The sequence below is a fragment of the Varanus komodoensis genome, unplaced genomic scaffold, assembly GCF_004798865.1.
Source record: "Varanus komodoensis strain SLA01 unplaced genomic scaffold, ASM479886v1 scaffold17, whole genome shotgun sequence".
Taxonomy (NCBI): Eukaryota; Metazoa; Chordata; class Lepidosauria; order Squamata; family Varanidae; genus Varanus; species Varanus komodoensis.
Genome location: NW_025335505.1, coordinates 11,120,047 through 11,143,026, shown reverse-complemented (window position 1 = coordinate 11,143,026; position 22,980 = coordinate 11,120,047).

Genomic DNA, 22,980 nt, shown 5'->3' with positions numbered 1-22,980 from the left:
CCATTTAAAGCCTGTGAATGAGACAAGGCAATTGCACAATAACAGCATCTTCTGAATGTACCATAGATATTAGCAAAGGCTATTTATCTGTCTGTTTATTAAATATATATCCCACTTTTCCACTAAGAATAGTGCTCACTGGGACTGAATATTGCACAGTTTGGTTAGCAATATAACAAGCACACTCAGATACACAAAAATAAGTCCCCCTGGGTGGTATCTGATGTTAGAACTGAGCCCAACAGCTCTTCAGACAAAGCCCAAGGAGAGACAGGAACAGATTCCCCTTTCCCAGGGAGAGGGAGGAGGAAAGTGTTGCCAATTGCCAAGGGTTTGGGAGCCGGAGACTGGCATGAACAGCAGAGAGACAGGGAGCAGGATATCCAGTTGTTGTCTAACCTTTCGGATTCCTGTCAAGCTGGGTCTTTTGAAGCCATGAGAACACAGGACCTAGTGAAGAGGAAAAGGAGGAGGGAATATGTGAATCAAGCATTAGGCATCAGATATACAGGGAGGGACAGTGCCAGGAGACACAGGACTCAGAGAAACTTGCCTTCAGGGTTTAATTCTGTGGCAATTCCCATGTAGGCAACTCAGCTTGAGAAAGCCAAGCTGTAGCAGATAGCCAAGCCATGGTAGTTTATAAGCCACAGTGATCTGGCTTGTTGCCTGAACCCAGCATTCTTCCTGCATTTTGGTTTATAAGCCACCCTGGGGTGTCGTATAAACCAGCTCAACTGGGCCTGACTTCTAGCAGTGTTTAACATACCAGCTTGGCTTATTGTGCTGTCTGAGCCAAGGCAACAAATAAACCATGGTCAAGTCAAAGCCACTTGGCAAGAGTGGCAGGAAGGCTTGCTGCTCTAACCAAGGGGCAGGTGGGCAACTGCCTTTCCCAGGCATCCCATGAGGAAATCCCCATGCAGGGAGGCAGGTGTGTCCCTTTAATTGACAAGCCTTGCTTTCCCCTCCCCAGTTGAGGATTCCTCAGGTTTGCCAGTTCCCAAGGCTCTTCTAGAAATCTGTACCACACATGTCCTGGGACAACAGATATTATGTAGGATCCACTATGCAATTTACTGGCATTACTATTTGTTCTGGCATCTGCTCCAGAACAGCAACCAAAGGAAATGAGGGAAGGCACACTGAGAATGTTTTACTGGGACTCGTCATTGGGCAGGATATGCTGAAACCTGGTAAGAGCAAATGCATGTTACAGTGGGTAGGCCCTGGGTCTTTACAGTATTTACAAAATAGGTGTGTTTGCTGCTTCATGAAGTGTTCTGCAGCAAACCATCCCAGAGTGAACAAGCTAGCTTATGACGTACAGCAAACCTATTCTTTCCCCTGCGGGGGGGGGGGGGAGTTCAATATTCGGAACTGTTGCACCAGTGCCAAACTCTGTTCTCCAAAGCACACCCTGAGTATTGCCTCACATGGAGGAAAGCTCTACCAGTGGCTAATACTGACTCTGCCACAGGACATCTCTTACTTGGGGGGAACAAGAGGAGAGGCTCCACTTCCAAGTCCATTTCTGACATCGTTGGGCCACGGTGGGAAGCAGGGTGCTGGATTATCTGGCTCTTCCATCCGATCCAGAAGGGCTCCACACTAGCTCTTTCTGAGAAGGATGTGGTGACGTTGTCCTTCTACAAGGATACTACCACCCAGACCTTACTAAAACACTGCTGTTGCCACCGCCTCCTCTTCCTCCTCCTCTTTTTCCTGCCACCCACCTTGTTTCATTCTCTAGCCCAGCATCAATGCCACACTGTCAGTAAATATTAAATTTGAATTAACAAGATTCCAAATGAGCAGTGACCGTGGGGCTGTTTGTGGAAGACACAATGTCCCACCTCCAAAGACCACATTTGCAATATATGAGAACAACTCCAAAGCAGATTTTTATCTCTCTCCTCCTCTCTTTCTTAGGCTAAATCTCATGACTGAAAACATCTTGCTGTTGAAGCACTCTTTGCTAAGAAGCCAGAATCACTAATGAAAACTTCTTTTGTTTTGTTCTGTTGTTCTATTTTCAATTATAAGAAGATTTGAGAGGCAGTTTTGGAGCCGTTGTAATGAGTCTTTGCCTCACTACAGCCTCCCTCACTTGTCTTTTTATTTTCCCCTTTCATCTCTATTCTGCTGCCCCACATCCCATCATGCCACACTGCACTGGTTAAATAAATCCCTAATTCTGCCTTTTGTGCAGCTCTAATCCTTTTATTTCATAAATCTGATTTAATCCAAAGGGTTTCCTTTCATCTTCTTAACTGTCAGCTGGGTCACTACTGTTTCCTATCAACAGTTCCTGCAAATCCTGTATGGAGGGTGTTTTTTAAAAAAAAGATTTCAAGGGTTTCTATACTGTCATTAGATTCTACTCTATCACAGACCTGCTAAATGGCATGTTACTGTTTTACTCTGCCTTGCACTGTCTCTCTCTCTCTTCAGTGATTTATATTTCACTTCAGTGCTAAACAAGGTTAGGGAGGTTGAAAACCATTTCCAATTTTCTTTGAAGCCATTTGAAATACTAGCATTTCAAAGCAAGAGATTCCAGCAATTTAGAATAATCAGAGTTCCATTAATAGCTAACTCAACATCCATTGAATTCACCAATTTTATGATGCAATCCTGTGCATTCTAGACAGGATCCAAGGGGCAATGGATTGTTCCAGGAAAAGCCCTCTGGAGCCTTAAGAGTTTGAATTTAGAGGGTTTCCCAACACTGGAGCTCCATTCCTGGCTCTGCCCAGCCACCGCAGAAGTTTTATTCCTGAATTCTGTTCATTATTATTAGCACCATACAGGTATACATAACTTAGTGCTGATTAACAGTACACTCATACATGCTGTTTCATTCTCGTAATTATTCGATAAGGCAGAAGATTAGTTTGGCTGCCCTTGAGCCTATGATTTCACAGTATCCCATGACGATATCCCCTCCTGTGGGCATAACTGGGTAAGCCCCTAAATCTTGTGATCGTTCCAATGTGCAAAGGTAGCAAGAGGGAGATTCTGGATTCTCATGCCACCTGGTTGCTTGCAGCCCATGCTGGGGAAAGAGCCAGTATTTCCTGGCTGACAGCTGGTCCCTCTTAGATTCACAAGTCTCTGCACCTCTACCAGAGCGATATCATGTAACTTTTGTATTCTAACAAGAGTCAGCTTCACGGGTAGACATAGCTGCGCACTTGCTGAAGGCCTACACCAGACCCTATAGTTTGCAAAACAAAATAAAGGCAGCATGACTCATAGACCTTTGGCATTTGGGATGTTGATTTTTTTTTAAGAAAATCCCTGATCCAAAGGGGATATAGGCCTGCATGCAGGATTTAGGCTTGTATTGAAGCAGTCTGTATAACTTGTACAACTCATGTGAATTATACCGATAAAATACACTTCCAGATTATAACTTTTGAGCAGGGGATAAGTTGTTTTTAATTTCCAGAGGGAAAAAAACTGGTTCTCCCCATTGTTTTTTGGTTGGTTGGTTGGTTTGTGTTTGGGTTTTTTGGTTAAAAGCAGAGCCAATCTAAATCTAAACATCGCCACTGTCACCTCTCATTATATGACATGGGTGCAAAGGTGCCTCTACAAACTTCATTAAAATAAAGGATCCCTGTGCAAAAGCTACTGTTCATCTCAATAGGTAGCCTTGTACAGAAAACTACTGACATTCATGACAGGCTATCTCAAAACTTTTGTGCTTTGGCCAACAATAACATTCTCTCTCCAACAGCAAAGGTTATTGGTTCTCTTATGAAACATTATTTTCACACACAATATCAAATTCAGCTTAGCATATGCATAGATTTCCAGCTACCCTGGGTGAGTTTCAAAGAAGTAATGAATTTTTGGCTGTATGTCCAAACTAGATCCATGCATAATATCTTCCAGTGTTTACTTATCACTGTTTATTTTCAGATGAAAATTTACTTGATAAGTCTTTCTACAGGTTGGAAGAACATCAGATATTTTGTTATCTTCATCAAAATAAGTCTCAGAATGGGTGGATCCAAAGATGCATGTGAACTGGATAATGTTCCACACTGGCAGCTCTTTACAGCAATGAAATCCATTTTTAAAAAATACCTTATACCCTGGATTTCCGAGACAAAAGCCCAAGTACTGCAAACTAAACTTCTTACTGAGACCAGAGCAAACAAAGTCCCCCACACACGCACACACAGAGGGAGAGGGAAGGGAGGGGGGAGGGAAGGGGGAGGGAAGGGGGAGGGAGGGGCAGTTAACTTTCGTAAATTAAGGAGCAGGTGGCAGCTATGAAAATAGCAAGTCAGAGGTGTGGGGATACAACCAGGATAGCAAAAAAATTGATGCATCACTAAAAAAGAGAACAAGGATTTACCTAACATGTGCATATAGTAATTTATGCATCTAGATAAACTTTTGGATGGGGTTAAAATTACTTTCTAAATAAAAATACCATTGTACCATAGCATGGAAAACTGCGTCTGCTTGATCTGTGGTCCAGGAGCTAAGCACTAATGGGCAAGTCTGGTGTCACTGCTGCTCTTGTTTCTCAGAGATTTCCATCTCTCAGCTGGATGTGGGTTGGACACTCCTTGAAATAGAAGGCACCTCCAAACAGAGGACCGACTTCCATCAGTTTTTCTTTAAAGTACGGCACAGGTCACCTTCGAGCAGGGAAAGTCTGAGTGCTGATAAAAATGGTAGGCTGTATGGATAGATTTAGAGAAGAAAAGGAAAAGCAATAGTGTGTAAATTATTATAACTATCTGGTTTCAGTGTAAGGGAAACCAAAGAATCCTATTTCTCAGTTGGTCTCCCAGCCTTTCAATTTTATTTATTTTATTGTTTATGGCACTTATATATTACTCCACATCTAATTATATTCCAGAGCAGTGAATAATAAAAAGACAAAAAACCCAATTTTTAAAAGCAGAAGAGCAATAAAAACAATAGCAGTAAAAGCAATGGCTGGTGAACCAAAAAACTCTGCCTGGAATAAAGGTGTTTAGGGTGGGTGAAGTGCTGGAGTTGTTTAACAGTGTTGTTTAACCCCCTGACTTCCAGAAGCAGCAAGGTGCACAAAAAGGAGCTGCTTCATTGAAGCCTCTTCTCTAAGTGGACTCCAGTTGGGTCATAGGTCCACGTGGAACCCCCAAGAGATGCCATCTGATGACCTCACCAACTGGGTAGGTTCATAAGGAAGAAGGTGCTCTGTCCAGAAATTGGCAAGGCACTCAGCCGCTTCGGCAGGGTTGAGTACCAGATTGGTGTGGAATCGCCACTGGCGTTGAAAGGCAGTTCAGACACAACTGGAACCTGACACAACGATGAACAAAGCAAGTGGGACAATGGAGCCACCACAGTCATGTCCAAGCGGTGTCTGCTTTGTTAAGATGCTGGTGGGCCATTAAGTCGTAAAATGTTTATTCCATATGGTTTTGAATTACTATATATGTAATCCATTCAACTTCCTCTTTTTGAAATATTTTTCTCTTATTCTGAATTCTGTTGTTTCAGAATTGTCTTGTCCTTGTAAGACCACAAGCTGATTCATAAATACTGCAAGTAATTTAAATTCAAAAGAAATATGCTTGTGTGTATTACTCTCTCCCGCCACTTCCTTGCATTTCTGCTTCTGTCTGTAGCTTTTATGACTCAAATAGGGCAACCTCAGGAGGTTTGTCTGGACATCCTTGGCTGGACTCACCAAAGAAGTGGATACAGGATTGCAGGATTTCCTTGTGAATAGAGTACCACTTTGCAGCTCGCTGTGAAAGGCTGAATCACTGTGCTATCTGCTTTGATTCCCTCTCCCCACCTCATCACTTGCATCTGTACAGAGCTCATGCAAGAGAAGATTAGAAAACAAGCTGGCCAGTAGCCCGAGTGTCTCTAAATATTTGAAGCAAAGGAGGGCGGGGATGATGTTCTGGCTGATTTCTAGCAAAGGGGAAAGATGTAGCTAAATAATATCCTGAATTTCAAGGAAGCTACTGTAATAACACATCTGTAACTCTATGTTACAACCAGATTAGATTTTAGAGAAGATGAAATGTCTAATACTACTCAGAGTTTAGTACTGTTTGATCTAACTCTGCTTTCCTTTGTGTGTTAACAGGAAGAACTGTCTCTCTGGAAACTTGCCCAGTTGACACATCTCTCCCAATTTCCCCTTGTGCGTCTACCTATATAGGCTGGGTGCTGGGGGCTTGGTGAACCTCTTCGTATGCTCAAAAATCTCAGTCATAAGTGCCATCAGGATGACTTTTCATGCATCAAGGAATGAGCCCATATTACTTCTGTGTTATGCAGCAACTGTGAATTGGATCATGTTTCATTCTCTCATGTGAACCTGAGACACTGAATTTACCTTGTATAGGATTTAAGGCAGATGACTTGCTTTTTTGCTCTTAACTTTGCCAAAGTAGAAGACTTTCTGTTTATAGCTACTGGCTATACCATTTACTCAGGTTGCAAACTATTAGCACCCTTCGTTCTCTTCTCTGGCTCTAATAGGGTTTGCTCAGCTAAACATACCATTGCTTCTGCGGTTTGGGATTTATGAGAGAACAAAATTTCATAGGTGAAAGGGCTGTGCGTGTAAAAAAGCAATGGCTTCATGCCAAACTGCTCCATCGGTGCAGCAGGAGGTTAAGAGGTAACGGCAACAGCAGCCCTGGAGACAGGAGACGTAGCGTGTCGCATACATTGGCAATGTGTGTGTCACGGCTTTAGCTAAGTGTCAGTAAATACGACGGCAAGATTCTGAAAACAATAACATGGTGAGGCAAAATCAGGACTCTTTTTATTGGTTCCAAGAATGCCTGTATGTTAAGGGAATCGGTTGCAGTTCTGGTGATTACATGGAGCATCCAAAAGCCACAAATATGGGGACAGGGGGTTAAAATATTCTCAGGCCCTCTAGTTAAACATTTAATAGAATAACACTGCTTGAAATCCTGTGCAATTGTCCATGGTGAAACACCACTTCTCGAGACCAGCAATATCCACCCTGCACTGTGGAAATACTTGGTGAAAAATGTTGACAAAGAAATAAATGAATATGCCTAAATAAATAAACATAATTTCTGGCTGAAACTCATCAGAATTAAGCAGCACCTCCATACCAGATGGAAGTATGTCATTATTGTCACATCTCCAATCTCCTCTTTCCATCACCTTTGGCATAACTAGAAATATTCAATGAAGCAGGTTTTTCAGCAAATCCTATCTTGGCACATCCAACAATCATCCATTCCAACCCATCCACATTCCTAAACCGGAATATGTCTGTTAGGGAATGTTACTACCTCAATTGCTTGGCACTCCACAAATTTAGCACACCCTGATATATATACTGGGAAAAAGCTGCAACTTGTTAAAAAGCATGATATAACTGGTCTGAAGAAATCCAAGATATAATGACAGAAATAGCATGGGGAGTATAGGGTGGGTGAACATCACATGAAATGTCAGTGAGTCAAGAATTGCAGTGCCAGTAAGGACAAATGTAGATTGTCCTTGATATACAGAACTCTGTTTCTAACGGAGAGTTTCAGATTCCAAGGTAGGGGTATTCCCCCATTAAATTCCATTCTAGGTATATTCCTACACCCTTATTTCACGCCTTATATGTAGTTGTTATTTTACCTTTCAATGGCCGGATTCTGACTTAGTCATACTCAGCAAAGACTTGGCCATGCTGGCTGTGGATCATGGGAATTGTGTTCCCCCCCTTCTAGATGACACCAGTTGGGAAAGGCTGGCTTCAGGGTTTTATAATTCAAGCAACAAAACAAACTTTGTGTTTCACTCACAATGTAAATGTATTTCAAGCATTTGAAAGTAATTTCATGCCCTACATAGAACTTAAAAATACACAGAAATTTAACACAAAGGTGTTTCAGAAAATAAACAGACATTTCTTTGCAAGTGTTGATGAGGGGAAAAAAGAAACATGGCCAAGCAAAAGAGAACACACCCATGCCTAAGATAATATTATTTATAACAATGCGCCAGGATTTCCAAAGAAAAAGATTTCAAACCAAGTGCTCTTTGGAAAGAAGGGATGTCATGTTGTTCCTGACAAATGCTTTGTTTTGTTTTTTAGGTGAAGCTGCTGAAAAAGTATCATAAAGCCACATACATGAATATTTATTTGCTTTCCTTTCAGCTGATTTAACCATGACCTAAGACAAGCCTGGGTTCTTGGCAGAAGGACTGGTTTTAGTCTTCCACATTCTGCAGTTCTTTGAGATACGGTTAAGTCAGACCTGCTCATTCAGTTTTTCCACTTCAGGTACAGCCCCATACACATTTTGACACAAAAAAGGCCTAAGACTAGCCACAGCATGGTTTAAGCTGTAGGGCTTTTTCCTGTCTAAACATGCATAGGATTGCATCCTTACTCAGGTCTGGAAGGTCAATTCTTAGTGCACACTTCAAATATCCATTGTAGGAATATTCTAGCCCTGACATGCAATGCTGAAATCAGGTCAGAGGCAATGTTCCACGCCAGAGTCATCATGCAGTATCCCAAGTAAGATTTAAATTGCCCATAATATTTTCACATTTAATTGCTGAACAGGCTCACTCACTCCAATACATTCCTATGCACATGAATGCTTCTGTATACCCTGAAGTGCCTGATCCTGTCTAATCTTGGAAGCTAAGCAGGGACCGGCCTGGTTAGAATCTGGATGGGAGACTTGAGTCCTGCACTGGGCAGAGGTTGGATCTGCTTCTTCCAACTGTATGATTCTGTGATATATCACAGAATGAGAGATGAGCCATGTGGGGGATGAGGAGTTACAGTGCGTTAAGCATGAAAGCTTTATGAAAAGGGAGAATTTATTTCTCACAGAGGTGGAGAAAAAACTGCAATTACATAAAGAATCAATTCATAGCATTCCTTCATACCTCTTAACTGCCATAATCAGGTACTCTTGACACTTTATTCAAGTGAAAGAATAAAAATAGTCATTTTAGTGCAATCCTGGAACTGAGTTGGGTTTTTTTGAAAAATGTGTTTGCAATGATCTTTTGGATTCTGCTCAATTGGTTGATCTCAAACCTGGAAATCATGGACTACATTTTTCAACGAGGATGGAATGCAATTTTATTCATAGCCTTTTAAAAAAATGAATGTCTTTTGTCTGTATTTTTATGCCCTTTGCACCTTCACTTTGTTTCACAAGTTTTGGAAGGCTCCCATGGTAATTGTTCCAGGCTATTGTATTCCTCAGATATTGTTCTTAACTTCAAAGGTTTTGTCTGTGTGCATAAGGAACAATGACATGTTCAACTGCAGCATTGTATAATGAGCTTAATATTCATGAATCCATGATCACAGTTAGATTAATAGGCTAAATACCACAATAAACCATTATTTTGCAGTAGAAAAACATGATTCATAGCTCTATAGTTATATAGTTCATGACTGATGGTTTAACCAGAAGAAAGTAATTCAGTAGAATTTTACCCATTGTCCAAGTCATTGAGACAGCTCCATATTCAGTGTAATGGAGCAAGTTTTTTTCCTATGACCATTGCCTGTTAAATATGGTTTAATATGTTCAGGTCCTAGGTCAGCCATGGACTTATTTACTGGTTCCACTAAGCAATATCTAGGGGAGAAATGGGCATTTCTTGACAAGGGTATCTATGAAACCCTTTTTAAAGGAGACCCAGAGTTTTGACAGTTAACTGTATAATCTCCTTTTCCCCAGAAAAAGAGACGGGGTGCACTTTTGTTATTTCTCGAGCAGCTAGAGCCAAAGATAGCTATGGCAAATTAGAAAAGTTGTACCTGATTCTTTCATTTTCAGGTTGTGTGGCTGAATATTGCCATTAATCAGAAAAGACGCCTCAGTTCAACACAGCTAAAGGATTGAACATACTGATCTTAATCTCCAGTCCAAGTGACTTGACTGGAAATACACCATTTGATGATTCTCTAATATCTTTATTTTCCAGAAAAGCATGGAAGATGATAATCTATTAAGCCATGTAGTACTTTTTTCCACATTGTTGCTGTACATAGCATAGGTTACTTTGATTACATTTTTCTGTGACTTCAGGAGTTTGTCAGAGTTTAGCCCATTCTTCATCAGGACCTTCATGGAAAAAGCTAGAAGGCAGAATAGGGAATAAGCAAAGAAATCATAAGGGACACTGTAGTTGGATGTTTTTACCAGTGTGTGGATATAAATCGGAAGACGTGATCCTCGCCACAAGATCACAGCAGCTAGGGATTCGGCCACATCATCACTCCCTGGAATCTACCTCTCTCTCTCTCAGCTACATGAGTTGCAGTGTCACTTCTAGGGAGGATTATTCAATAGATCTTCTTGTTCCATTGAACAATCGTCTTACTCCTTGTGGCTTCCTACTCCAACTGGAAATCTAGCAACAAGTCTCATTTTCATGAGCTGCCCCCACCTGAGTCAGTATTAGCTAGGATCAGAGCAAGGTGGTGAAGGTGGAGATGGTGTTGGCAGCGTTATCTCTGGAAGGTTTGACAGACCCATTCCAAAAAGGAAGGCCCTAGAAGTATTGGCATCCTTCCAGGCCTTTAATCATTAGGCAGCCTGATTATGGAGGATTCTGGTTTTGTCTTTTGTTTTGTATACTTTACAGTACTGCTTGTATTTATTTTTTTGCTTTTAATATACAACTCAAAATTGTGTTACATATATACATATAGCGATTGTTTATGTATACGCACACATAGGAGTACAGAGACATAGATTGAATTACTAACTCTGGCAAACATATTACATTCTAAGTATATATTGCATAGTATAAAAAGTGGTAGAAGGACTCTTCTTTCAAATTGAGGTTAGCTTGCCAGCATTAAGAAGAGAGTCAAAATAAACTCTAGCTGCAAAATGATAACCAACAGTGACATTCAGTAACAAAAGATATGAAAACTGACTGGAATTGACACCATGTAACTTTTTTTCCAAATGTCCACATTTACATCAGGCCCAATTAACCCAGCAACAAGAAAACAATGTCTGTGAAAATTGTACAGCTGAAGATGTTTAGGAAATTTTTATTAATTTGTGTAAATTGTATAATTTATCTTAACTTCAGAGGTCAGGTTACCCTGGCGCTTGGCAAAGAAAAGAATTTCCAGCAAATCTTTGTGCTGGACAGGAGGTGAAGAAAAAGGGCAAAAAGTTACAGGAACTATTTTTTATTAGGATATTAACAGGGTTGTTGTTGTTAGTTATGAAGTCATGTCCGACCCATCGCGACCCCATGGACAACATTCCTCCAGGCCTTCCTGTCCTCCACCATCCCCCAGAGTCCACTTAAGCTCACACCAACTGCTTCAGTGATTCCATCTAGCCACCTCATTCTCTGCCATTCCCTTCTTGTTTTGCCATCTATTGTTCCCAGCATTAGGCTCTTCTCCAGTGAGTCCTTCCCTCTCATTATGTGGCCAAAGTATTTGGGTTTCATCTTCAGTATCTGGCCTTCTAAAGAGCAGTCAGGGATGATCTCCTCTAGGACTGACCGGTTTGATCTCCTTGTGGTCCAAGGGACTCTCAGGAGTCTCCTCCAGCACCACAATTCAAAGGCCTCAATCCTTTGGCGCTCAGCCTTCCCTATGGTCCAGCTTTCACAGCCATGCATTGCAACTGGGAAAGCCATAGCCTTGACTATACGCACTTTTGTTGGCAAGGTGATGTCTCTGCTTTTTGGTATGCTGTCTAGATTTGCCATAGCTTTCCTCCCCAGGAGCAAGCGTCTCTTAATTTCTTGGCTGCAGTCCCCATCTGCGGTGATCTTGGAGTCCAGGAAAATAAAATCTGTCACTAGCTCCATTTCTTCACATCTATTTGCCAGGAAGTGAGAGAACTGGATGCCATGATCTTAGTTTTTTTAATGTTGAGTTTTAAGCCAACTTTTGCACTCTCCTCCTTCACCCACATCAAGAGTCTCTTTAGTTCCTCTTCACTTTCTGCCATTAGAGTGGTATCATCTGCATATCTGAGTTTGTTGATATTTCTCCCAGCAATCTTAATTCCAACTGGAGATTCATCTAACCCCGCCTTTCTCATGATGTGCTCTGCATATAAGTTAAATAGGCAGGGCGACAATATACAGTCTTGCCGAACTCCTTTCTCAATTTTGAACCAATCAGTGGTTACATGTCCAGTTCTCACTGTTGCTTCTTGACCCACATATAGGTTTCTCAAGAAACAAATAAGATGGTCAGGTACTCCCATCTCTGTAAGAACTTGCCACAATTTGTTGTGATCCACACAATCAAAGGCTTTAGCATAGTCAATGAAGCAGAAGTAGATGTTTTTCTGGAACTCCCTAGCTTTCTCCATGATCCAATGTATGTTGGCAATTTGATCTCTGTTCCTCTCCCTCTTTGAAATCCTGCCTGTACTTCTGGTAGTTCTCAGTCCACATACTGCTGGAGCCTAGATTGTAGGATTTTGAGCATAACTTTGCTAGCATGTGAAATGAGTGCAATGGTGCGGTAGTTTGAACATTCTTTGGCATTGCCCTTCTTTGGGATCGGAATGTAAACTGACCTTTTCCAATCCTGTGGCCACTGCTGAGTTTTCCAAATTTGCTGGCATATTAAGTGTAGCACTTTTACTGCATCGTCTTTTAGGATTTTGAATAGCTCAGCTGGAATACTGTCACCTCTACTAGCTTTGTTGTTGCTCAGACTTCCTAAGGCCCATTTGACTTCACATTCCAGGATGACTGGCTCCAGGTCAGTGACCACCCCATCGTGGTTATCAGGGACGTTAAGCTCTTTCTTGTATAGTTCTTCTGTGTAATCTTGCCACCTCTTCTTAATCTCTTCTGCCTCTGTTAGGTCCCTGCCATTTGGCCCTTTATCATGCCCATCTTTGCATGAAACATTCCCTTCATATCTCCAATTTTCTTGAAGAGCTCTCTGGTCCTCCCTATTCTATTCTATTGTTTTCTTCTATTTCTTTGCACTGTTCATTTAAGAAGGCATTCTTATCTCTTCTAGCTATTCTCTGGAATTCTGCATTCAATTGGGTGTATTTTTCTCTTTCTCCCTTGCCTTTCACTTCCCTTCTTTCCTCAGCTATTTATAAAGCTTCCTCAGACAGCCATTTTGCTTTCTTGCATTTCTTTTTCTTTGGGATGGTTTTAGTTACTACCTCTTGTACAATGTTGCAAACCTTCATCCATAGTTCTTCAGGCACTCTATCAGATCTAATTCCTTAAATCTATTAGTCACCTCTACTGTATATTCATCAGGGATATGATTTAGGTCATACCTGAGTGGCCTAGTGCATTTCCCTACTTTCTTCCCCACTTAAGCCTAAATTTTGCAACTAGAAGCTCATGATCTGAGCCACCCTCAGGAGATCATTCTGTCATTTTGGAGGTTGTATCCCAGTACTGCTTTTCCTACTCTTTTATTGACTATGAAGGCTACTCCATTTCTTCTGAGGGATTCTTGCCCACAGTAGTATACCTGATGGTCATCTGAATTAAATTCACCCGTTCCTGCCCATTTTAGTTCACTGATTCCTAAGATGTTGATGTTCAGTTTTGTCATCTCTTGTTTGACCACATCCAGCTTGCCCTGATTCATGGATCTTACATTCCAGGTTCCTATGGAGTATAGATCTTTTCAGCATCGGACTCTCCTTTCACCACCAGATACATCTGCAACTGAGTGTCCTTTTGGCTTTGACCCAGTCGCTTCACTCTTTCTGACGCTACTAGTACTAGTCCTCTGCTCTTCCCCAGTAGCATATTGGACACCTTCCGACCTGAGGGGCTCATCTTCTGGCGTCATATCTTTTTCCTTTTAGTACTGTACAGGGGTTTTCATGGCAAAGATACTGGAGTGGGTTGCCATTTCCTTCTCCAGTGGATCACGTTTTGTCAGAGCTCTGCTATGACCTGTCTGTCTTGGGTGACCCTGCACAGCATAGCTCATAGCTTCATTGAGCTACACAAGCCCCTTCGCCACGGCAAGGCAGTGATCCATGAAGGAGATTAACAGGGTAGTGAACAACTAAAAGAATGACACAATGACAAAATGTAATAACTATTTGTTTATCTCTACCACCATTTGCTGAAGTTTTCTGGATGGGTTTGCAAGACAAAGCTGAAAACCATGAAATACAATAGAACCACAGCACATACTTTAAAACAGTAAGTTTAAAACAGAATAAGACCTACCTAATAACCATGATAATAGCAGTGCAAAGAAAACTTACTAACACAATGTTTAAAACTGTAGGGCTAAAAATCCCTGGAAAGTAGGGTAGCCTTCCTTAGCACACATAGGAAAGAGCAGGAGAAGTTGCCACAACTATGTCTGGACAATAGTCTGGGTGGAGTCACATGTTATATTCATGCAATTCTGCTTCTGGAGATACATCCTACTGAGCTGCTCAGAACTGACCCTGCAAAGACTGAAGCCTCATGGCAGCAAACCTGTGCCGCCCACGGACAACTCCCACATTCCCTGCCTTACGTGTGATCAGCAACTGAAGAGGATAGGAAAATTAAACGATTCAAGAGCCTTCAGTGGCACCAAAGTAGGCTTTTTTTAAAGAATAAATGCAACACAGGTAGAGGAAGAGTAAGCCTATCTCTTTGCCTTTTCTCTGGTCATTGGTTGGAGAAAAAACAATTTCACAGGTCCACTATGGGGCCAGTGTATACTTTTTAAAGGTCTAATTACAACACTACAGAGCAGAGGCATTTCACATGTTGTGTGGCTGCTGGGAAGGGCTCCACCTCCCCCCCCCCCCCCCAACACTGCAAGGCCCTCTCAAAAATCGTCCTGCCCTCACTGTGTAAACCGAGTAGTTACTTCTGTTGTTCACAAGTGTGATCTGATGCAAAAGTGCATGTCTTATTCATTAGAAATTTATCCATTGGTCTTTGTTTTGAAAGATGTGTTACTTTGTATTGCTTCATATTTTACAAATCATGACTAAAACGGTATTTGTTGTGACTTGCAAACACCCATTTCATGCTGGCTGCATCGATCCTGCTGCTCTCAGCAGCAGCCCATTCAGTTCTGCATCCTTTTCCCCTCACAATGGCCTATCAGGTGCCTCTGGTAACTCTCAAGCAGGAGATCAAGGCAGGCAACTCATAAGCAACCAGTATTCGAAGATAGGTTGCCTCTGATATTGGAGGTTCTAATTTGCTATCGTAATTAATGGTTGTTGCTGGGCCCATTTTCCTTGACTTTGGAAACCTAAGCTTGCAGCTGTCACCAGATTCCGTAAGAGAATTATACATGGGATAAAACACTTTATTTGGCCTCTCCTGAATCTAATGCCAAGTTATGGTATCTTGAGAAGGGGAAAATATCTCTAAGAAGATAGAGTGGAGAAGACATCTTGAAATGGGTGGGACTTAAGTTTAATACCTTTAATAATGTCATAAATCTCTATCATGCATCCTTCTCCCATGTCCCAGCATCTCATATACACATCTTTCCAAGAAAGTAAGAAAGAGTAAAGCCTCAGACATTTCAGTCCTCCTTTAGCATCAACACCATCTAGGGTGTTCATCCGTCCCAGCCATGTGGACCAGTCGCACAAGATTGTATGAGTACTCAGTTCTTATGAAAAGCCAATTAATGCTGGGCAAGGCATCAAGGTCAACACGCTCTAGAGGTGGGCAAACTCCCTTTGCCTAGCAACAAGGCTGATTAGCATTTAAATTGGGAAATTCCAGGAATTAAAAACAGACTGGCAAAATCCACAAATATTCTTCCACTGTGTGACAGGCAGGAATATATAGAAAACAGACTAGCCTTACTGACTTCCCAGAATGGATTTAGAGAGGGTTAAAATGAAAGCCAAAATGATGAACTGGGTATAGAGCAAAGAGTTTGCTATACTAAAGCTGCTTCCTGCTACTGGTGTTCTCTAGACATTTGGGGTAACCTCTCCCATCAGTTCCAGCCAAAACTCAGGGGCTGATGAGAATTGCAGTCAGAATAACATCTGGAGGGCACCAGGCTGAGGAAAGCTGTGTTAGAGAGTTCATTCTGACCATATAATGGCCAAAGGAAGCAGCAGTTTTTATCAATTCAGGCAGTTAACAACAGACAAGAGGAGAAGAGGCAGTGTTGGAAGATGGCTTGCTAATGATAAAGTCCTGGAACTTCCACTTGGAGCCTCAAATCTCTGGGAAGCCGTCTGCCCCGACACCCTGCTGTCCTTGCACAGGGGGCCTTAATCATCTCTATCGCTAATCCTCCTGGATTAGCTGGCTTTCTGCACACATGTGTTCACCTCAAATTTTCTGGCTGATGGCAGAATGAGATCTGACTTTCGGAAGTCAAATGCCTTCTTATCCCTCGTCTGCACATCCCTTTTTTACAAATAGGGGTATCCTTAGGAGGCAGAGACCTTTAAGGACAGACAGACAGACTTTCGTTGTTGTCAGGCGGCATCAACTCATCTCTGACTTCTGGCAATCCTATAAATAAATCCCCTCAAAAATGTTTGGTCCTTGACAGAGTGAGTTCAGAACATATGTTGTACCACTTTGCTCTTTGTCTTTCGCGTCTGAACCCTGGATTTTTTCAGTACTTAGCACCACCCCTGAGGAGAAATTGTCTAGAGACCAGGTTCAGATACATCTAAGCCTGTAAGCTCAGGTTGCCTTAAATGTGCTCATTCATAACCAGCTACCCTTTAATGCATCAGCACTGGCCAGGTATCTTAGGCAACAGTTCACTGATAGCATATAGATAGCACTAGACAGCACATGAATCTGATCTAAAATATTCCGTACGTATTTCACCTCTGTTTCAATTCTTGTGAGTGGGCACTCATCAGGTGCTCAGATTACATAGCAGGGGAGTAAGGGGCCTTTGAGAAAACCCATAAGGAAAACAAGCTCTCCCTAAAATTCCATCTGAAGTATGGTTCTTCACAGGAGTCATCATGAACGGTTAACAGGCTAGGAACCTTCTGTCCCTGTCCAGTAGTCTGAGTAGTCTGCTAGTAGTCTATGGCCCAAGAAATTGTGTTTAGGCCCACAACCATTCTGCAAGCACCAATGCATTCCTGGCTCTTCAGGGGGCCCCCAAAATTGTGCTGCCTTGATGCCCAGCCAGGGATACCCCATTCCTGAAGCTGCATCTTCGAAATGCAGCACGAGGACAAAGATAAACCACAGAAACACGAAGGCTTTCCTTAGCTCAGCATTTATCAGGGCAGAGACAAATCTTGGCTACCTGCTGAACCTCAGAGCTTGGGTGATGGAGGCATTGGGGCATCATCTGCCTTGGTGTTTAGCCGGCAGTTGAAGCTCCAAGCACCTGGCAGCTACAGAGATGTGTCTCAGCGCAAGACACAATTTTTTACAGATTTGCTAATCTAGACCTTTCTAAACCAAATGCAGAAACAGACACAGTTTGTGACTGAAAACCCATTACATTTCCAGGTGTGGGGCACGTTCAGCAAAAGAAAAAAAAATACAGTCAACAATGTGTACACATTGGAAAAAAGTGCAAGCCCCCCCTCATGGGAAACATTTCTAAACTGCACATAATCACACTTTAATAAATGGAGGAGTGTGTCCATTAATGCATCTGTTCAAGAAATGGATACAAAAATACACATGGATCTTTTCCCATAAAAACAAATATCCAAGTCAGGATGGGATTGACTTGGAGTGGGAGGAGGAGGAGGAGGTCTGGGCAAATAGACTCATCAGGTCCCTGCTTAACCCTCCACTTCTCAGACACCACAAGGAACCATGGAGACATGCCTCTGCCATTTGTTGGAGTTGCATCTTCCCTGCAGGCAAAGGGCCACATTTCCTGGGTGAATTGTGACTCTCCAGCTTGGAGCCAGAGAAGGAGGCTCTCTGCCTGCAACAGGAAGTATATAGGTAAATCAAATTTGCAGGCTCTGGCCTCCTCCTCTGTTGCTCCAGTGGGAAGAAGATGCCTCAGATTCACCTTGCTCTCCAGAACCTGGCTGACCATTTCCAATGGGGAGGCAGGCAGGTTGCTCAGTCCCGGAGAAGGGTCTGGGGAAGCTTGCACAGGAAGATAGAAAGCTCAAGCAGCAAGTCTGCTGACATCAGGAGGTGAAAGCTCACTGGGGTTCTATGGGTAAAATGCTAATTCAGCAGCAATGGATGTGGCAGAGTTTACAAAATCCACATCTGCTGCTATGCTTTAGAGAAAAGAGAAAGACTGAGACAATCTGTATTCTTCAGCAGGACCCTGAAATATATGAGTTGCTTATATTCCTGGGAGCATTAAAGTTTCAGTTGTTGGAGCTTCTTAAATTCTCATCCTTTAGGCCTTAGGGTCATTTGCAGGATCATGCTAACTTGGAAAGACCTTCCTTCTAATGCAAAAACAGAGATTCCTTCTTTTTATGGCCCTGATTTGCTGTGTTTATTTCCACCACTGACCCCTGTAAATAAACCAGCTCTCATTCTGCATGGGGGATAAAATCTCGTTTCCCACAATGACTGAACCTCCTTGGACATGAATTCTCACCCATCCCTTCCTGTGTGGTGTGTTGGTTACCGTCGTCCACATTGTAGTTCTTGTGGTGGGGAATGGGTGTGAAGGGAAAAGAATTAGTGCACATTGAGTGACCATTCTGGAGCTGAAAGCTGTTACATAGCTCTGGCTGGTTAATTGTTATTTTAAGGACATATTGGGCTCTGATGGCTGCCATGGGATTTAGTCTCATGAAAAGACAAAAGATCTAAGAGATGCCTTTTTAATTTTTATCATCCTAGAACAATACAGTATGTCATCTTGGCCTAACTAGATACATATGTCTTAAACCCAACAGATTTTTTTACTGAATAGAAAATGTTACGAATCACACAGATGCATGCTTTTAAATTCAAGAATACTAATATGCTTAAATCTCCTCAGAAGCTAAAAGGAACCCTGCTATTCCCTCAGGGTCAAAAGAAATTATCATACAGACCTTTCCCAACATAACCTACATGTTTGTCTCTAAACTGAATGGAATCAAAAGGTTATTGAGCTTTGCAAATTTTCTACACTCTAGAAGACTAGAGTCATAGCAAGCCATTGCTATTTTCTCCTTGATCAGTTTTTTTTTTTCTCCTATGGTACCAGATTACCTCTTTATTTTTGCTTAAATACTGTGATGACATAGATCTGACTATAAGTCTCATCCTTAATTATGGCTAGTGCTATAAAATAAATCTGCCTACCTGTCAAAAACACAACTTATCTGTGCATTGTATCGGTATTTAAGAAGTCTTTTACATACTATACAACAAAGTACATGACACCTTGGTATCTCCAATGTAGCCAGCAATGTGCCCATAGACTCCTCTCCTGGCACTAAAGCAGGCGGTCTGTCCCTCCTAATTTCTATTTTATCATCCAAGATTTGATAAAATAGTAATAAAAAAATGAGAGGCTAACAAGCTGAAAAGTGAAATGTTTCCCTACACCACCACCTTCATTTGGGTTCAAAAGAATGGCTTAGTGTTCTTGAGCATAGCCCCCACCTCTGCCTTGTACATAGCTGGTTAAGCAGGTCCCTTTTCCTTTAGAATCATCTATTTGCCTTCTTGGAAGTGAATTTTGTGATTGGCTATGTCCACCAAAGCAGCTATTTTATGAAGATTTATATCATAACCCCATAGTAGACATTCTGTAAGAGTACCCACAAAGCCAACTCAAAATTACAAATATGCCCCTGAACCAAAAAGGGTTGGGGACCCCTATTCTACCCTATCAGATGATTATCCCGATCATACAAGTATATTTTCCACAAATTTCCTGCAAGCCCCCATCTTACACAAGTAGCACAATCTCCATTCCCCACCCAATGAGGGTGGTGATGTCCTTCTAGAAGGATGGATGGAACAGCTTTACCCCATTTAAACTTTTTTGTAAAAGTGCTTTGAATACATGCAGGACTGGGATATACACAGCTGCCAAATTGATATGCGAGCACACAGATTCAGCAATGAAAGGAAGCAACTAAGCTTCCCTTAAGCAAAGAGAAAAGCTCCACCACCAGTTCTGATACCGACTTTGCACAGCAGAAGGGCATCTCGTAAACGCCTACAACTCTTTGGCAACCACGTTTTGCTCTCCAGGTTCTGGTTACCCTCTTGCCATGGTGAAAAAGCTGTCATAGTAACACTGGATAACCAGATTTGCATTGGTTATGCAAATGGTCATTGATACTGGAAAATCACAACATTGCACAAAGATGAAGCGTGTGGCCTACATGAAACCAAGAACACAAATCCCTTTTATGGGTCAGAATATTGCTTGTCTGCAGAGAAATAGGAAGTCAACTGGCCTTTCCTAGTGATTCCATGATGACTTTTATCATCTGCCTAGGTCACACAAGTTCTTCCACTGCTGCCTCCAGTGTTACAGGGCCCCTAAGCAATTTTCAGCCTTCTTCCACTCTGGCAATTTATTTAAGGTTCATACAGCACTCCCTCTCCATTTCCCACAGAATCACTACTGAATCTCACATTGATGACTATAAATGGGGACAATTGCCATCTGTTGCACATGTTGAAAAGGTCAGTAAATTCTTAACAGTACCTAAAACACTAGTGCTGGATTGCAGGCATATTTCTCCATTAAACCCATTGCATGAAGCTTCCTTTCATTCATAACTTACCTTTGTTTTCTTTGCTGGATCCAAAACCTCCTTTTCTTGTTCCTCCCATATCTTTAGGTCTCTTCTGTTTCTGTGTTTAGAATTTACAGCTCCTATCCATGTTCAATCCTATTTAAATCACCATTTGGGATTCTGAGACTGTTTCACTTTCAATTTTCTTCCAATGTTTAACAAGGCAACAGGATCTAGCTCCACCCACAAACAATGCAAGGGACATTTCGTATGCCCAACCTCAGATCTCTGCAGACTGGCAAAAGTTGCACTGCATGAGGCCAAGATGTCTGCCAGCCCCACCATGTGAGTTTAAATGTTATCCACCAAGCAAACGTTCCTTCCCCTTCATTGGAGCCAACACCAGGAAATTAACCACAGTTCCTTTAACCACTGACAACTTTATGAAAGGAAATGGAACTAGAAACCCTGACCTACCTCCACCCAAGAATTAATCAATCTGTTCACCCCTGGAATAACACCACTTCACCTGCCCAACTTCAGAGCTGCCCATGGCCCCATCTCCTCCAGACTTCATGGACTACTCAAGAGAATGGGACTCAAGCGTGAAGGGAAGCGAGGCTGATTAACATCTTCTTTCATTGCTGAGGCCAGCAAGACCTCCAATAACTCATCCTATTTCGCTCCAGCTGACTAACTGCCGTTTCCCTTTCTGTCATTGCAACAAGGTCAGGTCTAGGCGAGAGTCCCTAAACCTGTCAGTAACCCCAAGAGGACATTTCCTAAAGCCTGCTGCCTGGTTTGATCCAACTGATGCACTGCCGCTTCCAAGCCAGGCCAGCTTCCTAAAACTGGCTACCATACAGAACATGCTCGACACTTTCACCTACACAGCACCAGTCTCCCCACAGCAAGCTGTTCGTGTGTAGCTACTCCTCAGGTAGGTTGGGCACAGACCCATGCAATATTTTTTCCACATTTCCACAATGTAATTCTAGCACCAATCTGCAGTAGCATGTGGAGAAAATCAGAAGTGATGGATATAGTCTGTACAGCAAACTGGTGCGTACAGATAGATCGTGAAGGCCATCTCAAGAGGCCATTATGTGAACACCACTTCATGAGATGTGGGCCTAAGTGGGCTAAGACGACAGACAGGTCAGTCAACAGTTTATACAAAAACCATTGGAATTCTTTTCTAGCAGGTTTTTTAGGGTTTGAAGTAGAATTTTAGAACTGCTGTTTTTTTGTTTGTTTCATTGTTTCGAACTGCACTGTAATCTAAGCATAGTTATATGTTGCCTTTTTGTATTGTGTGGTGGGGGCTTGTGTTTTAATTACTAATAGCTAGCTCTCGGGTATAATTAATTAATTACTCTCAGGTATAATTTCTTAATTTGATGGATGCTGATGATGAAATGTGGAAAATGCCACAAAAAGGTACATGCCTTATTGAGGCTTTCTTTTGGTTAGATGATATTGTTACTATTAATGGTGTTCTTGAAAAGTCTGTGATATTGTGTTATGTTTTCCCCCTATTTTGGTTTTTAATCAGACTGTAAATGATTAGTGTGTTTGGCTATGTTTTATATCTCGTTTTCCCTTTTTAAATTTCTTTTTTCTTTTCTGGCTTGCTCCGCCTTTTTCATGTAAATGTTGCATTTCTTTAAAAACATGTTTAAAGGTATGTAAAAACAAGATTTAAGAAATGGATTCTTTGCACAAAAACTCTTGGGCTAGTTATGCTTATGGGAAAGCTAAGAGGTAGAGCATGAATCTTAATGAAGCCAACAACACAGGAAAGAGGCCAGGTTTGACTGTCCACCTGCTATAAGACATTGCACAAATAGAATATAGATATATTGTTCTCAGTGTGATGCAAATATTCCATTTAAAGTGGACAGAAACTATGCAAAGCTAATTAGGTCAGGATTCTAATCCCAAACTGAACTACTGATTCATTGCATGGTTGCAGGCTGCATGCTTGATGTTCTTGGGCCCTAGTCAAACAGCTGGAAAGCCAAGTATGTAGCAGGAAAACCAGATGTGCCATCTGAACCAGTGTGTACCAAAAAACAAAGCTGAAGGAACACGTGCTTTCTTCAAAGCTGTAGCTTTAGTCAATAAACGTGTGCTGAGCTGGCAATGCAAAACTAATCTCTCTCAGAACATAAATCATAAATTATGATTATAAAGGGAACATAAAGAAAACACATGAATTAGGGAGCAAGAGAGAACCGAGTGGGCATGTTCAGCAGCCGGGCTTGGATTCTATGAATGTTTGTGCATGCAGGTAAAAACTCCTTGCCTTGAAGTCTTGCTGAGCTGCCAAGTTTAGTCATCAAGTGTTGCAAAAGATCAGGGATTCTGATCTGGT